This window comes from Cryptomeria japonica, chromosome 11, assembly GCF_030272615.1.
Source record: "Cryptomeria japonica chromosome 11, Sugi_1.0, whole genome shotgun sequence".
NCBI classification, from domain to species: domain Eukaryota; kingdom Viridiplantae; phylum Streptophyta; class Pinopsida; order Cupressales; family Cupressaceae; genus Cryptomeria; species Cryptomeria japonica.
This window is the reverse complement of record NC_081415.1, coordinates 83,746,554-83,761,679: the sequence shown is the minus strand read 5'-3', so window position 1 is coordinate 83,761,679 and position 15,126 is coordinate 83,746,554.

Below are 15,126 nucleotides of genomic sequence, written 5' to 3'. Positions count from 1 at the left end.
GTAGTCCTCCAGAGGTGGGTACAGTGGTTCTAGTAGAACAGGGGGACAGTCTTTCTCCAAATCATAGGGCGTGCAGTTTCAGGCACGTGGCGCTTGCTTCACATGTGGAGCCATGGGACACATGGCGAGAGAGTGTCCTCAAGGTCAGATTGTAGGCAGTCAGAGAATGGCAGCATCAGAGCTAACAGTTGGGGATATGGGCAAGTCTCATAGGGTCTTCGTAATGGTTGACAACCACCAGGTAGAGCATCAGGCCATGGTTATTGAGGTTGTAGGTATGATCAGAGGTAGTAGTGTATCTATATTATTTGATTCAAGAGCTACTGACTCTTTTATATCTCCATTGGTTGTGGAGCATTGCGGGCTAGTGGCAATTAGACAAGAGGTCAGTTGGGAAGTGGAGTTAGCTTCAGGGGCTAGAGTGTCAGTGGAATCAGAGGTTAGGGAATGTCAACTTCAGATTGGTAATATCACCACTTTAGTAGACTTTAGAGTTACACCACTCAGATCATATGACATTGTACTTGGCATGGATTGGCTTTATGCCCACATAGCCAAGATGGATTGTCACCTGAAAAAGATCGAGTGTGAGGATGACGATGGTTCTCCCATAGTAATCACTGGAATTCAGAGACCCCTGTCTCTTCGTATGACTTCCACAATGCAACTTAAGAAGAGCATACGAAAGGGATGCCAGCTATTTGCCATCACCATTAGTGATAGAGGAGAGGAAGATGAAAAGGAACCATCTATTGATGACCATCCTATCCTTAAGGGATTTTTAGACGTATTTCCTTCAGAGTTACCTGGTATGCCGCCCCGTAGAGAGATTGATTTTCATATAGACCTTGTACCAGGAGCTAAGCCAGTTTCAAGAGCACCATATAGGATGACCACAAATGAGCTTAATGAGCTCAAGATGCAGCTTGAGGAACTCCTCAAGAAGGGCCACATTCATCCTAGTGTATCCCCTTGGGGTGCACCAGTCATCTTCGTGAAGAAGAATGATGGATCTCTTCGATTATGCATGGATTACCGTCAGTTAAACAAAGTAACCATCAAGAACCGATATCCTTTGCCCAGGATCGATGATTTATTCGACCAACTTCAAGGTGCCAAGGTATTTTCTAAAATTGATCTAAAGTCAGGGTACCATCAGTTGAGGATAGTGGATAGCAATATCCATAAGACCACATTTCGCACTAGATATGGCCACTATGAGTTCACCATGGTTCCATTCGGTCTTATGAATGCTCCAGCTATTTTCACAAGTCTTATGAATGGAGTTTTCTACATATTCCTTGACCATTTTGTGATTGTGTTTCTCGATGACATATTGGTATATTCACGAGATGAGAAGGAGCATGAGGAGCACCTGAGACAGGTTTTGCAGTGTCTGAGGGATAATCAGTTGTATGGTAGTTTGTCAAAGTGTGCATTCTTTAGAACAGAGGTCAAGTACCTTGGTCATGTTATATCCGGTAATGGGATCTTAGTTGACCCATCAAAGATCAGAGCCATTATGGATTGGCCAGCACCAACTAGTGTGATAGAGGTCAGGAGCTTCATGGGCTTAGCAGGTTATTATCGACGTTTTGTTGAGGGATTCTCTAGAGTCGCACATCCTATTACTTCTCTTCAGCATAAAGGGAAGAAATTTGAGTGGATAGAGAAGTGCGAGAAGGCCTTTTAGGAACTTAAGAAGGCACTTACTAGCGCACCTATCCTTGTAGTGCCAGATCCCTTAGCTGACTTCATGGTTTGCATAGATGCTTCCCTAGAGGGTTTAGGAGCAGTCCTTATGCAGAATGGCAGAGCTATAGCTTTTAAGTCTAGAAAACTTAAGGCTCATGAGCTTAATTACCCTACTCATGACCTTGACCTTGCAGTAGTAGTGCATGCACTTGTGAGGTGGAGGCACTTCCTTTTCAGACCATCAGAGCCTTCAGTACATATTCACTTAGCCGAATCTTAATGCATGTCAGAGGAGATGGATGGAATTCTTGTGCGAGTATGATTTTGATGTTTACTACATCAAAGGGAAAGAAAACATAGTTACAGATGCTTTGAGTAAGAGGCGTCACGAGGTATACACCATATCTATGGGCACAAATTTGAGAGATCGGATAATGCAGTAGTTACCAGAGGATGGATGGTATTTAGAGGTTTGCCAGGCTATATGATCTCAGGGAACTTTAGAAGGGAAATATGTGGATTATTTCTTAGAGTCTGATGGATTATTACACCATAGAGGGCGCATCTATGTACCTTCTTCCAGGGGATTGCGGGAGTTCATTATCATGGAGGCTCATAGAGCTCCTTATGCAGCACATCCTAGAGTTAAGAAGATGCATGCAGACTTGAGGCAGTTATATCATTGGCCAGGAATGCGACAGCTTATTGCTAAGATAGTAGCCCGATGCCTCGAGTGTCAGAGAGTCAAGGCGGAGCACCGCCATCTAGGTGGGTTGCCCCAATCTCATTCTATACCAGAGTGGAAGTGGGATACTATATCCATGGATTTCATTATTGGTCTCCCTATGTCATCTCGTCACCATGATGCCATCTTGGTGATGGTTGACAAGTTCACCAAAGTGGCCCACTTTTCACCAGTTTGGACTACCTTCACAGCACCAGTAGTAGCATAGGTGTTCTTGTGAGACATTGTCAGACTTCATGGCATTCCATGCAAGATCATTTCTGACAAGGATTCCCTCTTCACTTCTTCCTTTTGGAAGGCATTATAGGCAGCTATGGGTACCAAGCTCAATTTTAGTACAACCTATCATCCGGAAACAGATGGTTAGATAGAGAGAGTTAATCAGGTGTTAGAGGATATGATTTGCATGTACGTCATGGATCACCAGACCAGATGGGAAGAGTACCTTCCCTTAGTGGAGTTTGCCTATAACAATGGCCATCACGCATCTTTGGGGATGCCACCCTATTAAGCATTATATGGCAAACCTTGTAGGACACCATTGAGTTGGGACCACATAGAGGACAGAGTTGCTATTGGTCCTGAGATAGTTTGGGATATGGAGTAGTAGGTGGATTTGATTAGGCAGCGTCTTAGAGAGGCACATGATAGATAGAAGAAGTATGCAGATGCGAAGAGGATAGATCATAGCTACTTGGTTGGAGATAGAGTCTTCTTGAGAGTGTGACCGCATAAGAGTCCAATTCATTAAAGAAAGGGTTCTAATCTCACACCTCGATTTGTAGGACCATTTGAGATCCTTGAGAGGATAGGACCAGTTGCCTATCATTTAGCATTGCCACCTAGCCTGTCGCGCATCCACGATGTGTTTCATGTTTTAGTTTTGAGGAAGTATATATATGATGAGTCTCATATTCTAGATTGGGATGCCTTGCAGGTGGAGTTGGACAAGCAGCTAGCTTTGGAGCCCATTCACATTTTGGCATGCCAGATGTTGGCCCTTCGAGGATGAGAGCTAGACCAGGTTAGGGTCTAGTGGGATTGCTATGATGAGGTTATAGCTTCATGGGAGGATGCATCACGTATGAGATCACAGTACCCCCACCTTTTTGATGAACTCCAGAAGGAAGTTCATGCCTAGAGGGGGAGGGTGTGAGGCCCTACCCCGATTCATTCTGGTATTTCTGTTATTTTCATGATGAGACTATTATGGATGCTTTATTTTTATGCAGTATGGATTTAGAACTTATATGATTCCATGATTTGGTTAACATTGACGTATATTGATGCTTCATTTTTATGCATTATGGATATGAAACTTTATATGATGCTAGAATAGAGTTACTTTGTGATGATGTATGCCATTATTGGATTTGCAGGACTTCATTATGATGATAGAAATATGATGCTTATAATATGAATGGATCAAATTTTGAGGATTATGATAATTGCTTATGTGGATCAATTGGGATATATGAGATATTGATTTATTACTGTCAATTGTATGAGTGTTTGATGTGTATTCAAATTCATGTGTTTAATAATATATTTGTGGTTATTTGGAATTACTAATGTGTAAATTGAGATGCGTAGGAAAATTATCCATGTGACCATGGAAATATTATGGAGAACCAAACCTAGACCTATGTACGTTTGTAAAGCCAGGGATTGTCTATTTGGAGAGACAACACCCCGTTTGTATCATATTTTATCTGTGAAAGTAAATGATGCATGTGTGTTAAATTGATTTTATTAATTTGTGTAATCCAACAAGAAAAAAATTCCATGTGTGATTTTTATAATGTATTTTATTGTGTCACTTGACACATGTGCTGATTAGTGTCATTGATTTTGACTTGTCTCTTGGAGGGAGTTTGTTTCTACCAAAGCCATTTCAAACATTTGAGTGTGGTCCCAAATTTGCCTTGGGTAGGGAGTCTTGGGAGTGGTCAACTTAGGTTTGACCCGTAGGTTAACTTCAGTTGGGTTTCTAAGGGGTCAAATGGACTCCTAGGGTTAGTTTTAGGGCTTTTCCAAAGGTCCAAAGGGTATACCTATGGGTTAGGGGTATTTTTAAACGTGTGACTACTCCCATGTGAATGTTTAGTCACCTCAAAAAGTGGTTTTTCCAAGGTGAGAGAAAATTCAACTTAGAAGGTTCCTCCTAGGATAGACAACCTTCCCTTTTGGTGTCAGACTCTCTTCCCCATTCTCTCTTACCTTTTCTCTTTCCAGTTTTAGCAAAATGTAAGAGGTTGGGAAGACCAACCAATGGGAACTCTCACTCTATCCAAGGGGTTGGGAAGAGTGAGAGAGGCCTTCGTAGGCAAGGATTAGGGACTTAGTGAGTTAATCACCCACTCTCCATGGTTGGAGATCATGCAATTTTGAAGAATAGTTGTAGGATAGAATTTTGGCTAAGTGTTGGTGAAAAGATTGTGTGGATTTGGGCTGGTCATCCCCAGCTAGATCTATCAAAACCTTTGGGCAGATTAAGGTTGGTTTTTACTCCATTTTTGTCTATGTTGTATATGCATGTTGAAGAAATGCTTGTATGGAAAGAGTTTTTTTTAACATGTATTTTACTTTGTGAAAGAAAATGTGATTTTTCTCCTTTGTTCTTTTTATGTTTTTTTTCTTGTATTGGGAGTGTCCAAGGCCTTCTACTCTTGGGAGAGTAGGATGGTCTTGGGGTGGAAGAAGTTTGACAGCCTTGGGTGAGAGGCTCTCCTTTATGGAGAGTGATGTCAAGGGTGTTCTTTGTGACCCTTGTTGCATAGCCTTGTTTATGCATTTGGGGGTCATAAGGAGAGATGATATGGCTTATATGCCTTTGGGGGGCATAAGGATGTGGGGATGTATTTGTGTTGTATTTGGTTGCCATGAGGTGGCTTGAAATGTTCCATGCTTGCAGTCTCCCCAATGGTATTTGGTCCACTTCCACCCATGGAAAATCATCACAAGTTGTGGTGAAGTGTAGCCTTGGTTGGGAAAATTATTTATTGTGTGTTTTCCCCTTTTTCTTGTTGTGGTTGTATGTGTGTAACCCGTCTAGTGCTTGGTTCTCCAAGCTCAGGGGTGGCTTCTAGTAAGCCTAGGCTGGGAGGTGAGCACTCCATGGTCAAGCTTTATGTTTTATTTGTAGGATGCTTGGGATGGGAAGGAAAAGGAAAGAAATAAGTTGCTGGTTTTTACTTGAGTTGTAGAAAAGATTAGGAAAAGAGAAGATGTATTTATGTTGTAGCTTTGTAAAGAAAAGCCAAATGTTGTATTTATTTTCCAAAAACAAAGAAATGTATGTATTTTATTCTAAGTTGTTACTCAATGGAAAGGAGAGATTAGTAGGGTTTCAAACCCATTTGTAATGTTATCTATATTGTATTCTAAATATGCTTAAAGAAATGCATTATTCTACTTAGTTATTTTTGCAAAAAAAATGAAATGTATGAGTTTTATTAAGTCCTTTAGTTACCAAAAATAAAGTTGTTGCATTCATGTTATTTCTTGAAATTTAAAGTCCTCTTATTCCCTCATGCAAATAAAATTATGGGAATGGGAAAAGCATGCATATATACCTTTTGAGTTAAATACAAATACAAATTATGTTAAATAGGTTTAATGTATCTATCTCTAAGTTGATTTTAAATGTTTTTAGGCTATTGTAGTTGCTATTAAAATTTACTACATTCTGTCATTTTATTCATTGCAGAATATAAAATCTAGTTATTTCATTCTATCACTTATTTATTGTAGAAAATGTATTTAAAATTAAATAGTCATCTATTTCCAAAGTTAGCATTAGATTAAAAAAAAGAGAGAAATGCATTATTCTAAATCTACTAGCTTGTTGTTTGTGTTTTAAATAAAATGAAATAGTTATAGATTGTCTTAAGCAAAGAAAATATAGTATATTCTCTCTAAGCTAGGGTTATTGTGCAGAAAAAAAGAAGAAAATGATTAGATTAGGATTTGTGATATTAATGAAATAGAATAAATTCTAGGGCATTGTCCTATATTTAAAACTTACAAAAAATATAAATAAATTTACAGCATGCTAAAGTAAGTTATACCCTCATATATATATTCTATGAGAAAACTTACCATTTTACAAAAAAAAATATTTGTCACTTCTTGTGAAAACTTATTTTATTTTACCATTATAACCCCCAGAAGAATGGACATATATATATATAAATGCGATTTTGTTTTAAATTTGAAAAAAAAAATTTGCTTTGAATCTCTCCCCAGGGGCCGGGGGGGAGGTCTGGGCGGCACGGGACCCCTGTGGGCCGCGACCGACAGAGGCACTCGCGGTGCTGCTGTGGGTCGTGGACCACAAGGGCGGCCTTGGCCGCCACTACGGGCTACGTCCCGCAGAGACGCTATGGCACTGCTGCGTGGCGCGACCTGCAGTGGTGTCTAGGTGCCACTACGGTCGTTTGCAACCCCTGCAGTTCCCCCTGTGCATTCACCGTGCCACCCCCCCGGGCCTTGGTAAACTCCACCCCTTCGCTCCTCCTTCCATGGCTGCCGACCCTCTTGCCCCTACACAAAACACACATAGACACACATGCCTGAACCCAAATTTCGGGTTAGGGCAAAACACAATATAGTGTGTTTTTTAAAAAAATAAAAATGTGTGGGTAGTTATCAAAAAGAAACTTAGTGTTCACTTGAATAAAAAAAATAAATAAGAGAAATAAAAAGAAAAGGGGGGAAAACCCTATTCAAATTTGAATAGGGTATCCCATGTATCTTTTTTAGAACATTAATAGTTTACAATTAAATTCTTTAAAGTTAACAAATTTTATATGGGCACTAATAGATGAATACTTTAATTATATTTACATAATAGTGAACTTAGTTAAGGCATTCTCTTAATTAGGAATATAGTTTTGTATTGCATAGATTCTATGTAAAAGTTTATAAGAATGTAGAAGAATATATATATATATATATATATATATATATATATATATATATATATATATATATATATATATATATATATATATATATATATATATATTTATTTATTTATTTATTTTAATGGGTTTAAATTGTAAACTAAAGGGTCTTAATTTATTAATCTGTATTAATGAGTGCCTTGCTAATATTTTGGCCTTAAGGGTTTATTGATTTGATCAACATCAAGAGTTTATAAAGCTAAAACTGTTGAGGTCATTTTAACCCCTAGGCGAATTTTAAATGCATTATATTTATCGCTTATTTAATGCTAGGTTGTAATAGTCTAAATACAAGTTTTAACATAATTGATGCTTCGAGTAAATAAAAAGGTTATTTGAGATTAGACTATCTCTTGCCAATTTAATTGGGAGCTTTTGTGTAATTGAGTCTATATATTTATTAATTGAAGGGATAAAATAATAACTCTTTTGGAGAATTAATACTTTTTTAAAAATTTTAGAATATTTTTGCCTAACTGATTTAATTATTAGATTAATTCAATAACATAGTTAAGACTAAACTTATTAGTTCGGATCTTTTAGCAAATTTTAGTGTTGTGTTAATGCGTTATTTAGCAAACTTAGTTTTATTAGATTATGTTTCAAAAAAATTTTTATTCCGTTTGTGCCCAAAACTTTGGGCATGACAATGTATACCTCTTCCTCAAGTTTGCCATTCAAGAATGCACATTTAACATCCATTTGATAGACATTATAGTTCTTAGAAGCTGCATAGGAAAGAAATAGTCTAACAACTTCAATTCTATCTACAGGTGCAAATGTCTCACCATAGTAAATTCCTTCCATTTGATAATATCCTTTACAAACCAATCTAGCCTTGTTTCTTACAACTTGACCATCCTCATTTAGTTTATTTCTAAAAGCCCATTTAGTTCCAATAACATTCTTATTTTTATATCGGGGAACTAAAGTCCAAGTTTCATTCTTCTCTATCTAATCTAATTTATCTTCCATAGCCTTTAACCAATGTTTATCTTTGCAATCTTCAATAACAGATGTCGGTTCAATTTGAGAAATAAGACATACCTCTTCATTTTCCAGTCTTCTTCTTGTCATAACTCCCTTTTTCCTATCTCCAATGATTTGATCTTCAAAATGATTTAACCTTACATACCTTGGTGTCTTCTGAACTTCTGGTTCATTGTTTTGATCATCAGTCACAGTTGAATTTTCTGATTGTACTAGTGTAACTATCTCAGTATCTTGTGCCAGTTGAGGCATTGCTAGTTCAATTATGATGATTTCCATTGTTGGTTCCCTGTCATATGATAAAGATTGATTTCTGTATTGTTCATCCACTTTCACATTTGCACTCTACACAATCTTCTGTAAACTTTTGTTATAACACCTATATGCTTTGATTTGAATTTAATATCCAAGAAATATCCCTTCATCACATCTAGGATCAAACTTCCCAATTGAATCATCATCCCTTTTGATATAGCATTTACTTCCAAAAATTCTAAAATATTTAACAGTAGGTGTATGTCCAAACCATAACTCATAAGGGGTCTTCTCGGTTTCACCTTTGATGTGAACTCTTTTGAATGTATAGACTGTTGTACTCATTGCCTCTCTCCAGTAGATGTGAAGCAATTTGGCTTCCATAATCATGGTTCTTGCTGCATCCAAAATGGTTCTATTCTTTCTTTCCACTACTCCATTCTGTTGAGGAGTGCAGAGTGCAGATAAGTGTCTCCTAATTCCATTTGTCTCACAATAACTGTTAAATTCATGAGAAGTGAACTCACCACCTTGATCTGATCTCAGACATTTGATTTTCAATCCAGTTTTTGTTTCCAACTTTTCTTTAAAGATCTTGAATTTCTCAAAGGCTTCAGACTTCTCCCTAAGAAAAGTCACCCATATCATTCTAGAATAATCATCAATTATCAACATGAAGTATCTATCACCTTGAAAGCTTCTAGTCCTTGTTGGACCATATAAGTCAATGTGAATCAAATCAAGCACATCATTAGATTTATCAAGTATGCTCTTAAAAGAAGTTCTAACTTGCTTTCCCAATTGACATTCCTTACATACCGGATTATGAGGCTTTATAGTCTTAGGTATATCTCTAACTTCCTTTGTTGAACTGATCTTAACAATACAATAAAAATTGGCATGACACAACCTCTTATGCCATAAGCAAATCTCATCAATATGAGAAATCAAACATGTCTTATTACCAGTGTTCAAGTGAAAGATATTACCTCCAGTTTGAGTACTGGTTGCAATCTCCAAGCTAGTTTTGTTAATGATTTTGCATTTTCTATCTTTAAATTGAAGTGGGAATCCCTTGTCCACCAATTGACCAACACTTAAAAGATTATGCTTTAAACCTTCTACATAATAGACATTATCAGTATTATGCTTACCATCTAGAGAAATAATACCTCTACCTTTGATCATACAAGCTTTGTCATCTCCAAATTTGACTTGTCTGCCATTGTATTCTTGCAGGGACAAAAATTTTCTTTTATCTCTAGTCATATGATGTGAGCATCCACTATTAATTACCCATTCATCCTTGTCTTCAACTTTTGCTACCAGGGCCTTTTCTTCATTCTTGATAGTCGGTTCTGGTTCATCTTCTTTTAAAGCATAGAACACCCATTCCTTTCCATTGTCGGATCCACTAGTAGAGTCTATTGCCGGTTCATCCTTAGAGTCATCACTTACTCCTTCCTCATCTGCTATGTAACATTGTTTACTTTTCTTGAATCTATATCTGTTCCAATTAGGCTTAAATGATGTCTTAACTCTTTCTTCAAATCTTGCATTCCTTTCACGACATCTAGATGCAAAATGAACAATCTTATTACATGCAAAATATTTAAAAGGTGCTTTTCCTTCATACTTACTTCATGTTGGTCCTTTAGGTACTCTTCTAGCAAATAAGGCTTCAAGTTGCCGAAATTATTCATCCTCTTTCCTCATATCTTCCAATTATTTTGCATATAAGGCTTTCCAATCACTTTTACTGATAGATGATGATGCATGAAAAGAAGGTTCAGTCTTTGCAGCTCTAGAAGCTTCAAATTCTTCAAGCTCAAAAGCAGATAATTTCCCAATCAGAATGTCTCTATTAACTAAAGTGTTTGCCATTGTTCTCAATTCATTAATTTTGCAGTCGCCTTCATCTTGTAAGCCGATGGATGGGCTCTCAAGAATTTGGAAACTATTTCATCTTCACTTAGACATCCTCCATGACATTGAATTCCCAAGACAATCTCATTTACTCTTTCCATTAATGTAGCAATTCTTTCATTATCTTCCATCTTCAAGTTCTCATATCTTACCCGGTAACCATCAAGTTTAGCAATTTTGAGAGTAAGATCATCTTCATTCAGAGTTTGCAATTTATCCCACATAACCTTTACTGATGATTTATCAGTCAATCCCATGATTTGCTGATCAGTAAGTGCACACACGAGGGCTTTTCTAGCTCTGCAATCATTTTCAATATTCTTGTCGAAGTTTGCAGAAGCAAGATTTCCAGATGCCGGATTATAAGGTGTATATCCTTTCTCAGTGATCTTCCAAATATCCTTGCCAAGACATCTAAGATGTGCCTCCATTCAGATTTTCCATATCCCATAATTTGTTCCATCAAGCCTAGGGATTTCTCTTCTGAAAATAGTTGCCGATGGATTTGAAGTATTAGCTGCCATAGGATCTACCTCAAGTGGTTACACTTTTGCAAAAGAGGGCCAAAGCTGAGATACCAATTGTTAGGATAACCAATGGACAACTAAGAGGGGGGGGGGGTGAATCAGTTGTCAATAGATTATATTAATCAAACCACTTTATAACCTTTAACCGGAGCACATACACATTGAAAACTGGAATAGCAGAAACAGATACCGGTAAGCAATAAAACTTAAGAATGAAACATAGAATTAACACAATGCAACCATGCCACATAATACCATGATTTGTACATGGAAAACCCGGAAAAGGGAAAAACCACAGTGGGAAGCCTACCCACAGTCAGATGATACTTCTACAAAAAGTATGTGATACAATAAGGGGCCTGCACATGTAGGAAGACACACTTTCTAGAGCATACTGCTCATTACAAAGGAGTGTCACCGACTACAGAGAGGTTATAACCACCTCAAGATAATTGGACAACAATCCAAAAGAATGAACTGTCAGAGATAGCATCTACCATGCCTGATTACAGTCCCGGTTAAGCTTAATACTAGAGGCCTTTGACCTTTTACTTAAACCCAATTCGATCACCTATGATCGACCAAATCTCCTTTGCATATGATATTTTATTCCACAACCACACCACATATATTTCATTCCCATACCAATTCCCATGATCTACAATGAGATCTTACATAAATTTATACAAACCCTAAGGCCTAAACCAATTAGGTTGGCCACCTAAAAGATATTACAATAAGATCATTACATATATCCATATTACAATGATATGCCATGTTAGCTTAAGACCAAAACAACAATAACCAATCCATAGAACATCCCAGTAACGTGTAGAGAACATGTTAACATGATACCGGTCCATAACCTAGATAGGTACCAGACCTAATCTAGGTCCAGTACACCAAAGTGATGTCCCTAATTAGTCAAGGCACAATCAAGGATCATCTTATGCATCTTGAATTCCATCTAGAAGCCACACCAACACCACTTATGCATTCTGTCAAAGATTCTCAGTGAAAGATCTGTCAGTAAAACCTTAAACCCTTATCAGTAACACAAGATCTTCTACTGGTAACCAAAACCTATCTGCCGGTAACCAACCATAATAGATAGTGTTGACATCAATGACAAAACATCAATGCATCACATAATCAATTCCTCCATATTGCCAACAGTTATTACTTATTAAAAAAGTTAATTGTGATACATAATAAGGAGAAACCTAATACAAGAGGTCACAAAGTGAACTCTTCAAGATATGTTTATTTGAGTTTAGAATGAGAAATGCAGACATGCAAATGAGGAAAGAGTCTCCATGAATAAAAAAATAATCAAGTGGGAGGAATATAAGAAATAGAAGAAAGAGATAAATTAAGCACAAGTAGAGGATCTTGAGGAAAGAGCTTCTAGCTCGCATAACTCTCTCAAGAAGAAAAGGAAGAAGAATCTTTTAATTACCCTTAGAATTTATAAAATATAAAATACATGCAAATAGAAATGTGGAAAAACCCTTAAAAATGGAGAAAATGATAACCATCTTGATGAAAAAATGTAAAATGATTAGATCATAATTTAATTTTAAAATAAAATCAAAGAAATCTATACTAATTGAATCCCTTAACTATATAATTTTGGAATATGGAAATTATCCCTAATGTACATGATATTGATTATTAAATCCCTTATAGAATGTGCCATAATAGGAATCAAAGTAAAATTTATAGCAAAGAGTAAGAAAATGTCTTCAAAAGTGTTGTAGCTTGTTATTATTGATGTAGGTCAGGGTTGGGGAACCTTATTAGGTAGTCCAATCTTGTAGCCCAACTTGAAAATCATTTATTCTCGCCAAAACATCAATCCATGAGACATTACACAAACTCACAACTTAATAATTTACTTAATTCAAATTGAAATATAAACATCAAGCTACAAATTCATTCATCCATATCAATAATATAGTACACCTCCATTTTTCTCAAACTTAACTTTAACTAATCGTGTTATTAATGTTATCTCTATTTTCATTTTAATGCTTCAAAGTGGCCAACACAAAATCTATTTTTTCTCTAACACCCTTTTGTTAACTATATTTTGAGCATTCTTTCTTGTATTAAATCTACCATGCATGCCCCTTTGTCTATCATTTAAGACATCTCATCATCATTTTACTATATGAAAACAAAAATATCTCATGCCTCCTATTGAATGTAAATAAATAAATTTTCTTTGTTCACCATAGCATCATAAACTGTAACCTCTATAATTTACACCACTTTGTGTGACCCTACCTCAATGTCTCCTATTTTATCTCTCATCCAAGCCTATTTCTAGCCTTTTTTACCTCAAAATTGATGTCATATATTTGTTTTGTGATTTGAACCCCTATCTCAAGTTGAGTGCACCCCAATCATGGCTTATTCAACTTGTTTTGGATGGAGAAGAATTTCATAGACAAGGGCCTTAGGGCACCCTTGTCCCCCAAAACTAGGCCCAAATTTGAACATAACAATTCCTGCTTCTTGCCAGTTGGTTCTCAATCACAATGCCTCAATTTGACCATTGGAGGTTGGCCTAATTTATGAAATACCTTGAGAACCATAAACAAGGGCCTTATTTCATTCATTTTCACATCCATGAACATTCATCACTCATCATCCACCTTCAAGCATCCACAAGCACTATAATCCACCTACATCTTTAAGCATCAAGGAGACATTTCATCCCACCATATCCTTTAAGCATTCTTCAAGATCTAGATATCATGGAGCAACAAATTACATCAATATTCATGCAAGCATGTATTTGAGTCATTCATGTCTTGTCATGTCATGTTATTGCATCAACACTTGTGATCACATTCAAAGAGCATTACAACATCAATCTTCATTAACTTCAGTAGACTTTAGGTATCATATTCAACATTTTCAATTCAATTCAAGGATTAATTCCAATTCCAAGGTTTGACCTAGTCAAACCCCTATTCACAAGGTCATTTTCCTCTTTTGCTTGTGTAGGTGGTAGGATCTAAAAATACACTTGTAGATTCGGTAAGAGTAAACAAAGACAATCAGATCTAGCTTTAATAGATGCAAAAAGTGGAGGACAAGGTTTCCCCACACGTAGATGACCGACAATTTTCCAACAAAACTCTAGGGAAATATTATGAGCAACAACGTGATCCTATAATGATACCTATTACCAGCATCTAACATTATGAGGACAAGGTCACCCCAAGCACCATTGTTCCACACTTTTAGGCCTAGATTTTAGGCATAGGTTCTTCTTGACTTCTTTCTTCTAGATCTATACCTATGCCTACATATTAAATTTGAAACTACTTATGCATGTTGATTTACATTAATTTAACACATTTAGCCTTAGATATTTCATTCAATTTACATCTCTCCATAATTCATTTTCAACTCAAACAAAGAGTCGAATGTAGAGGTCAATCAGTACTTAGCCCCTTTTCAAACTTTTGGGATGGAATCTATTTTCTTCATCCCTCTTTAATATAATGAGAATGATAAGTAGGATTATTCCTTCTTTTGATAGCTAAACTAGTGAATACCTATATTGCACCCCCATTATATTTTGGTGAACCTAATGCTTCTAGAATTTTGCATAGTTCTGATTGGGTGTTTCTAAATTTGATTTTTCATAATGGAATTTATAAAATCTGATTGGTTTTCTATTTCACATCTGATTACATTGCTCATTAGCTATTTTTATCAAAATGTTGTGTTGGATAATAGCTTATTTCACTTCATGTTGCTTGCATTCATTCATATAACTTTAATATATTTCACTATGAGGATTTGAAATGTCTTTTCTACATTCTAGTCATTTATCAAAGCTTTCATACATATTTCATGTTTCCCTATGATGATATTTTTAAAGAAATTAATTGAATATTTGGATTTAATAAAATCTTTGGTAGATGTTTCAAATGGAGCCTTGCTAATCTTAGAGATGATACTAAAATAAATCATACATGTACCTCTCCTAGAGTGTCCTTTG